The following is a 9,539-nucleotide window of genomic DNA, read 5'->3' on the forward strand; positions in this document are numbered from 1 at the left end:
GGAGCTGGCTGAGGGGCAGGGGTGCAGAAGGAAGCATGTGTCCCAGTCAAGCTTAGACTCATCCAGCACTCCCACCCCCCACCCCGGTACTGGAACCCATGCACCTGCCCCTCCCCTGTGTCCAGTCACACGGGCTGGACCTGCCTCCTCAGTCCTCAAGTTAATGTCCATCAGGCCTGGCCACGTCCACCTGCTGCGGGGCCTGAAACTCAGGAGGTCCTCGAGGGTGCAGAATGTTAAGCCCTTGACTACTACCTAGAAGGTTAGCCATTTGAACCTACCTTGGAAGTGCCTTGTAAGAAAGGCCTGGCGATCTAAGTTTGAAAGGGCCATGGTCAAGCAAATGCTGCCTAGGGGGTCACCCTGAGTCCTAGTCCACTCAGTGGCAAGGCGATGGTTGTTAGGGGCCATGAGTCGGTTCTGACCCATAGCGGCCCATGCGTTGTACAATGGAGGAACTCCCTGGCCGGTTCCCGGCCATCTTCACAATGGGTCTTCCGTCCGAGTCCACGGCGGCAGCCGCGTGTCCATCTGCCTCACTCAGGGCCCTCCTCTTCTTGTCTCTATTCATTTCAGTCTCATGAATTGGGAGGGAATGCATACCCCACCATTCCACCGTTCAATCACGCCAAGCGGTCTGGTACCATCACCACAGTCCGTTTCCAAGCATTCGCTTTCTTCCCGGGCTCCTTGACATCCCAGCAGAGCCGCCTGGGAAGCAGTACCCTGGGAAGACACAATCCCAGAGTCGTGGCGTCTGAGGAGAGGCTGCCCATCCGTGGTCCCTCTTGGGGTCTGCTGCGGGGCCTGCGTGTGTCAAGGACGAGGGGGGGCTCAGGCCCATGTGAGGCTCCCAGCGCTCTGTGCCCCTGGCCGTGGAGTGTCCGATTCACCTGTGAGGTTGTTCCATCCCGTGGTCGCAGCCAGACGGAAGCAGACAGGACTCGGAAGGCTGCCCATCAGGACGGCATTAGTATTCTTGGGGGAGGGCCCGGGGACACCGTGTAGCCAGGGAGAAAATGGAGCTGGTTTATGAGCCACGGCCAACGTGATGTTGTACCAGTTAGAGTTTGCCTGGGGGCCAGAAATTCCACCCGAGCCTCTCAGGTGCCTGGGAACGGCTCCCACCAAGCTCAGGCTGGCCGGAAATACCTCCCACCCCCAGCAGCACACATGTCTGCTCACCTTCCAGGGGCATCCTCATTTGGGAGCAGACCCCCACCTTCAATGTCACAGGCACCCTCCCCTTCTCCACGGAAGCCAGGTCCCAGGCAGTAGAAGCATGCCGGGTCAGGGGGCAGGCCATGGGTTTATAGGAGACGGGGGTGGAGTGGGGTGGGTGTCGCTGGCTGGCTGCTAAGGTCTAGTTTGTAATGACAGTGAGGGCAAGGTCCCTCACCTTGCTCTTGGGGGAAGCCCTGTCCCCAGCTTGCCGGGCCCTGCCCCCGCCCTGTGCAGATGGGATCTCATAAATCGCTTGGGTGAGTTTATGGGCGAACTGGCTATAACTCCATCCGTCTGAGGGCAGAACTTGACACCTGGCTTGCCCGAAGGGTGCCCAGTTCCCCTTTTCCACGTTGTGCACTCTCTTCTGCTCCCGCAGCTGTGCCCCCACGGCAGCCCCCTCCCACCCTCCTAGCCCCTCACCCCTTGATGCAGCCCTGAGGTTCTGAGGAGAGGTTGGTGGCCACCGGGCACCACCACCAAGTTTTCCGACTTAGGAATGGACCACTCTGGACATTCTGGGAACGCCTGCTTCCCACTGGCCTGGTTTGAAGTACCTGGGCCACCCAAGCCTGGGGCCAGTGGCCTCCCTGTCTGTCCTGTCTCTAGTTCCAGCTGTCACTGGCGCCCATAGCCTCTGCCAATTAGTGGCCAACAGACTGGGCTCACTAGTGCTGGCTCACATCTGGCAGCCAGATCCTGCTCGCCGAGGGCCTGGCCCAGTGTTGGCTGGCAGCCTGAAGGCACGGGGCAATTCTTCAGGTTGCCAGTGACTTTCCAGGGTCACTAACCTGGGATTGAGAGGACGACTATGAATTTGAGAGTTGGCTGTGAACAGTCCTGGGACCATGGGTATTTGCCGAATGTCCTCAGAGGCAACTCCCCATTCACCCTTCTGCTCTGCTCACTCCCACCGGAGCCTAAAGCCCTGCGTCCTCTCTCACCCACTCAAATAGCCCTTCTGAGTCTCTGAGATGGAACTTTTATCCCCATCCCTGCCCGTCCATGTATCCATTCACTCATCTACTCACCCATCCGTCCATCCGTTCATCCATCCATCCACAAACTATTAATCTATCCACCTATCCATCCATCCATCCATCCATCCATCCATCCATCCATCCATCCACTCACTCACTCATCCGTCCATCATCCATTAATCCATCCATCCATTAATAAACTATTATCCTAGCCATTCACCCATCCATCCACTCACTCACTCATCCATCTATCTGGCTATTCTGGCCACCCCTGCATCCCACTGGCCTGGTTTGAAGTACCTGAGCCACCCAAGCCTGGGTCCAGTGGCCTCACCCATCTAGCCACTCAGTTATCCACCAACCAACCATGTTCCCGTCCGTCCATCCATCCAAACATCCATCCATCCATCCATCCACCCATTTATCCAATCACCTGCCCACCCACTCACCTCTCTTCCTCCCCTAGTGTCTGGAGTGAGCACCCTCTTGTACTGTTATCTGCCTCCTTCCTTTGTAGCCTCGGGGCTTCAGCAGAGCCTCTGGAGTCCCTACAGCTCCGGGCAGATAACAAGTTGCTGTAATCCTAGCTGCCAATGCTGCTGATGTTTTCCATGCTCCCTCGGAGGTTTTCTAGGTCACACGATCCCATTTTATCTTGAAATACACAGCCGACATCTCTGTGCACCTGGCCTGACCCCACCCAGGCTGGCTGTGAGGAAGGGCCGCTCCGCATGAGCCCCGCACCCACCTCCTGGCTCCACCTTCCCTCCATTGATGGCAGGGCACCTGCTCCCCCAACTCTGGCTGCCCCCACTCCAACACCACTACCAGGCTCATCTAGGGCACCCAACCTGGAATCCTCCAGGGGCTCCAAGGTCTGGGGTCCCCACCATGCAGACCAGCGGTTCTCAACCTGTGGGTCGCGACCCCTTTGGGGGGTCAAACGACCCTTTCACAGGGGTCGCCTAAGACCATCGGAAAACACATAAATAGTTCACAATGTATAACGACATATTGTTTTGTGATTCATCACTATGCTTTAATTAGGTTCAATTTGTAACAATGAAAATACATCCTGCCTATCAGATCTTTATATTATGATTCATAACAACAGCAAAACGACAGTGATGAAGTAGCAACGAAAATAATTTTATGGCTGTGGGGGGGGGGTCACCACATCATGAGGAACTGTATTAAAGGGCCACCACGTTGGGAAGGTTGAGAACCGCTGATGCAGACGGAAAGACCCCTAGCCACCTTTGGGCATGTTCTTGGCCTGGAAGACTTGTGACCCTGTTGTGTGTGGCAGGCAGACTCGCAGGGTCCCCTAGACCCCTGGCTTCTGTGAGCTGGAATCCAGAGCATGTAACAAGAACCTACCCCCCTCTAGGGGGCCAGCAAAAAAGAGGAAGACCCTCGCTGGGACTGGTTGCCAGTGGCCACACCATGGATTCACGCCTAACAACCACTGTGAGGGTGGCGCAGGAACGGGCAGCGTTTCTTTCTGTGGGACATCGATTTGCTATGAGCCAGAACCAACGCAAGGGCACCTAGCCCAGCAGCCAGTGCCCCACGCGTGACCACCTACCCGCCGGTCAAAGTGTCCTCCCGAGGTGGCTCGCAGGTTGCTGAGATGCTGGGAGCGACCAGCAGCTTCCAGATGAAGACAGACTAGGAAGAAAGGCCTGGCGATCTACTTCCATAAAACCAGTGAACAGACGCCGCCTGGTTCACTGCAGAGTGCTGTTGGAAGGCACCCAGCAGCCACAGCAGTGGACTCAGCTTCAAGCGTCCTGCCAATGGTGAGGATGATGCAGGACCAGGCAAAGGGCATGGTCCTTAACAACAGCTCCCCCGTCTGACCCTCTCTGCAGAACAGGGTCTACAGAGCTGCGCGCTTCTCCGCAGGTAACATCCCACCCTTGCCAGATGCAGGAAGGCCTTCTACACCCCTTGTTGCTCCCAAGATGAGGGTTAGTATCTGGCCAGTGATGCTGGTTCAGTTGCTTTTGCACATGACAGGCAGCATGGAGGAAGCTGCGTGGCCTGGGGTGGCCAGGCATGGCACTGGCTTTAGTTTGGCTCTGAGTATGTCACACTATTCAGGCTGGTACCTTTGGGGGACTGGCCAGAACTTCAGGGACACTTGTTCTTCAGGGTCCCCAATCTCTGGCCCCAGCTCCCTCCCTGACAGACACAGTGGGACATGAAACCACCTGGTGGGAGGTGGGCCCTCACCTGGGACAGGTGTGGCTGGGCCCTGAGATCCTAAGTAACCCCTGGTCGCCTTTCTGTGGCCGGCCCAGCTGCAGGCCAGTCTGCTGGGAAGTCAATGGCCCATCCCTGTGCTCTCCTGGTGGGACCGTGCCAGGCCAGGGTGCATTGACCAAGGCACCGTGCCACACCTCAGGTGTGGCCCACACAAGACCTTCCTTGTCCCCACTCAGTCCAGTGTGGTCCCAAGTGGAAGCTGTCATGGGTGAGACCCCCGGGCTGTTGCCTGGAGCTGCCTCTGCTGGCCTCTGGTCCTCTCCATCATGGTCATGTGGGCCAGGGCTAGAGGGAGCCAGGTCCACCTGGGCCTCTGCACAGCTATGCGCGGCTCACTGCCCAGGGTGACCTGGCATGGCCAGCCCAGGTGCAGGGCAGCCTGAGAGGTGCAGCTTTGCCCTAGGTGCAGGCGGGTGGACAGAGACTAAGGAGGGGTGTGGGAGGAGCCAGCAGCCTGAAGGTGCCCTATTCCCATGGTAAGAAGGCAGACAAGCCCCTGCTGGATTCTTAGGGTCAAGGGTATAGTTTTGGTTTGAAGGTAGTAGGTTTTTCATGTGCAGGCTGAAGGCAGGGGCTTCTCTGGGCAGCAGCAGGGCAGGTGCTTCCCCACTGCCCCTTGGCAGCCTCTCCAACTTGGGTCAGCATCGTCCAGATGTTTCCCAAGACAGACACTTCTCAAAGTACACAGAAAAAAGGTTTTCTACAAAATGCAGATGGCTGCACCCCCCACCCCACCCCCGTTCTGCAAGGGCTGTCTCACCTAACTCCCCTGTGAGCGTGCAGAGCAGGCGTCTCTGGACTCCGAGGGGGGCATCATCCCCAGGGGGCTGACTCTCCAGGGCAAGCCCACTGTTGCTCACAGAGACAACGTTGCTGTGAACAGCCATGTCGGTCATTCGTGTCCCTTCCCTCCCTCCCGCTGCCACCCACCCCGTTTTTACTGTTACAAAAGAAGCTGCAGTCGATATTCTGGCCCCTCCAGCTCTGGATGCCCTGGGCCACAGTCTGACTCAGGGCCCAGCGGCGAAGGTGCGTGTATTTAGTCGTGACTATCGACTGACAAAGTGCCTGACAAACAGGCTGTTTCTATGTTCTCGTCCCCCCTCCCCCACCCCACCTGTAGGGAGCAGGCCCATCAGTAACAAGGAGTCCAGGTGGCGCTGCTGGTTAAGCTCCATCTGAAGTGGGACTGGGAGGCGGGAGAGGGTTCTACGTACGTCCTAGCTCACTGCCCTGCCCTAACAAGGAGGCATCCGGCTTTCCCCTCAAAAGGGGAGCCCCAGCCCCTTATAACCTGGTCTTAGACGTCCCTTCCCCATGCCCGCTGCTTCTGTTGAGCATGATGAGACCACTGTGCAGCCCAGGCTCAAGGGCTGGGGACCACAGAAAGGTGGGGGGTCCCCGTCCTGCAGCTCTGAGCCAGTCCCAGCAGCAGGGTCAGTGTCTGCCAGCGACTCAGAGCACTAGTAGACACCCGGGACTTCCAAGGGGTATGGCCCCAAAGCAGGCAGGGCACCCTGGCCCCAAGGGTCAATTGCAGGAGTCCCAGGCTGCACCCAGAAATCTCCTTGGTCTAACAGAACAACCACAGCCACTGAGTCAGACACCAAAAGGCTCAGTTACAGTTGAATCAACTGGATTCAAGAAATCGTCATGTGTGCCTTCGTGAAAACATGCTCCATGGGGTTCAATGGTTGACTTGGGGGAGGGGCTGGGCAGGTTGCCAGGCCTTTCTTCTGAGGCGCTTCTAGGAGGACTTGAACCTCCAGCCTTTGGGTCAGCATTGAGTTAGTTAAAGTTTATTGTGCCAACCTGGCCGATCGGCACATGTGGGGTTATTGAAGGGCGGAGAGATAAATGGCTCAGTGAGCCTCACCTTTCGAGTTCTCAGGTCTCTTGCTTTGTGATGGTCAGACCAGGGTGCAGCTGCCTTAGCCAGTTCCCTGCTTCAGCTGGCAAGGCTCACTTCCTGCAGGACATCCCTGGGCAGAAGCCACATGGACCGATCCTGATGCAGCCCTGGGTGCTGGAGCAGCCATGTGGAGACCCCTGCCAGCGCTGAGATGCTTACACGCTCACTGATTCGGTTTTCCTCCTGCAGTCGGTATCATTGTGTGTGTTTTGTGAGATGGAAGAGGACTTTGTGGATTGGTGTCAGACATATGGGTTAATGTTGGACTTGTGAGCTTGGGCAGCACTGGGTTGGGATGTTTCCTTGCTGTGCAGTTACCCTTTCTATAAAACTCACTCTTATACATATGAGTTTCTATGAATTTGTTTCTCTAATGTACCCAGACTAACACAAGCATTAACCATTTGTGTGACACAGGGGCTCCTGACCAAGGTTTAAACTCAAAACCTCCCTGCCATCATGCCCATGCAGACTGATAGCGACCCTATAGTACAGGGTAGAACGGCCTGGTGAGTTTCCATGACGGTCACTCTTTGGGGGAATAGAAAGTCCTGTCTTTCTCCTGAGGAGCTGGTGGCTTTAAACTGCTGACCTTGCGGTTAGCAGCCCATCGAGCGACCACTATGCCACTGGGGCTCCCAGTTTCTATTTTCTGACCTCAAGCAACCCAACCCAGAGGCGAGTGCAGTTCTCCCCCCACCCCCAGGCCAGTCCTTGGGGGCACCTTCCCGTGGCCCTCAAATGAGGGCGTGTCCCGACCCCTGCTGGCGCGCGGCGGAACTGCGGCGGGATTCGGGTGGGAGCGGCCGGGACACAGAACAAAAGGTTTGTTCACTTCTTCTTCCACCGAGAGGCTGCCCGCTGGGGCGGGGGGTGGATGGCAATGTTTGCTAAATAAGGGGGGGTCGAGGTTTATGTTCAAGTGTGCTCACGTGATCCAATGGAGGCGGGGTGGCGGGGAGGGTGCCAGCCAGCCACCGAGCGCCCCGCGCGGCCCTGCGCCCTCCGCCAGCCTCGCCCCGCGGCCGGGCTTCGAGGGTCGACCGCGTTTCAGATGCGGCTCGCCCGCCCGTCGGGCCGTCCCTGGAGATGCTGCACAGAGCTCTCCACTTAGGCGGTGATAAATAACCGGCGAGGCACAGGGCCCGGAAGGATCCCGGATTTAATTCAAATAATTTAGAACCAACCCCACGTTGACAGGGCCCTTTGCAGCCGCAGAAAGAGAAGGCTTTGTGCGCGGGGAGGGGCGCCGGCCGGCCGAGGCAGGGGCTAACCTTTTTAACATGTGCCCCTCGCTCCCCGCCAGCACGCCCCGACATTTTTCATGTCGCAAACGCCAGGCTGGGCTTCTGGGGGCCAGACGCGGTGGGGCGGTGGGGAGGGGCGCCGGGGGTGGGGAGTGCGGGCCGCCAGATTGATCTTCTCGGCCTGCCTCGGGATTTCAGCCCCCGGTGGATGGGGTTTCTTTGGCAATGGCAAGTGGACTCCTCTGAAGGCCACAGTGTGAAGGACAAAGTCCCTGAGGGGCCCCCTCCCTCCACCCTCTCACAGACACTGGTCCCAGGGACAGAAGGTCTCAGGCCGGCACCTGTAAGATGAACGGACATGCGGGAAGCTGCGGGCTCGGCTGCCAGGCCTCCTTTGTGGGGTGGCCAGGGGCAGGGGGCCTCCGGTAGGAGAGACCCCTCTCCGCTGATTCCTCTCCCAGGGCCCCCTTGCCCCACAGACCCGGAGGACAACACCAGAGCCAGTTTGAAGAGGGGGCCGATTGGATCGGCTCTTGGGGGTTTTGAAGGCTTTGGGCACCTTGATGCTGGCATCCACAGGATGGGGGGAGGGCAGGTGGGCATGGTTGGCATTGGACTTGTTAACAAATCGTGTGCAGGGAAAGCAGGATAAGCTTGCCACAACAAGCTGCCTCTCTGAACCGCCTCCCTCCCCAACCTGCTTCTAGAAGGTTCTCCAAAGGTCCAGCCTCCAGGCCCATCGGCAGACAGCTTTTTCTGTATCCTTCAGTGCTGCGGGATGGTACTCCCAACTCACCTTGCTGTAATTGTCCATTTTTGTTCTTCTATTCCCCCCCTTTTCTCTCTTTCTGTAGCCTAACACTTGCCATCTTGACACTCTTCACACACCATAGTCCCTTACCACATTTCTCCACCACCCTTAGGGGAGGCTCGGGTCCCCTAAGCAGTGAGTCCCCCTTTCCCTGTCCCTCGCGCCAGGCCCTGGCGACACTTCTCAGTCCACTCCATGGCACCTCCCCTTAGAAGGTACCCAGAGGGCAGCAGCAGGAGGCGAGCTGATTCCTGGCTGGCTAGGCAGGGAGAAGGGGGATTGAAGATCCAGTACGACTGACCACCCACTGCCCAGGGGCTGATCTTTGCTCTCCACGGCATCCCCCACCTGGGCTGAGAGGACCTTCCAGATGCTGGACCAATGGCAGTAGGTTTAGGTTTGAGGAGGATGGTGATGAGATCTTTCTAGAACTCTGAGCCATTGTAGTGGAGCTCAGGTAGTGAGGAGAAGCCCCTGATGTGAGCTTACCAGCAGGTCTGAGGTGGGTGAGCTGCACCAGGGTAAGCCCCCGCTGAAGCCCACCACCCCAGGGTGCCAGGACCACCCTTTCCTAACCCAGTGCAAGAACCCACAGGCTCCAGGCATGCAACCGTGCCCAAGCCCTGAGGACCCAGGAGGCCATCTTGCCCGATGGAGCAACAATCAGAGCCAGACAAGATGGACAATCACCTAGCACAGACTTGATGTCCCCAAGGAGGAAGGAGGGGCAGCAGCCAGGGGACGTGGAGACATGCTGATCCATTTGTGGATCAGCGCCTGAAGCTGCCCCTTACCTGGTCTCTGCCTGCTGCTGCCAGCAGACCCCGCCTCTCACTGACCCCAGGTGCGTCAGAAAAGAACTTCGCGTCATAGGGTTTCCCACGGCTCGTTTGTCAAAAGTCGACCACCAGGCCTTTCTTCCGAGGCACCTCTGAGAAGTGCAGCCTTTGAGTCAGCAGTTGAGCATGGGAACAGCAGCGCCCCCACCCCGGGAAAGCTGCCCTTTGCAGGTTGAATAAGATCCACCTATAACCCTGCGAGGAGCCCTGGTGGCCTAGTGGTCACATGTTGAGCTGTGAACTGCAAGGTCAGCA

This window comes from Echinops telfairi, unplaced genomic scaffold, assembly GCF_000313985.2.
Source record: "Echinops telfairi isolate 266 unplaced genomic scaffold, ASM31398v2 ScPeMD7_7457;HRSCAF=8495, whole genome shotgun sequence".
Classification (NCBI taxonomy): domain Eukaryota; kingdom Metazoa; phylum Chordata; class Mammalia; order Afrosoricida; family Tenrecidae; genus Echinops; species Echinops telfairi.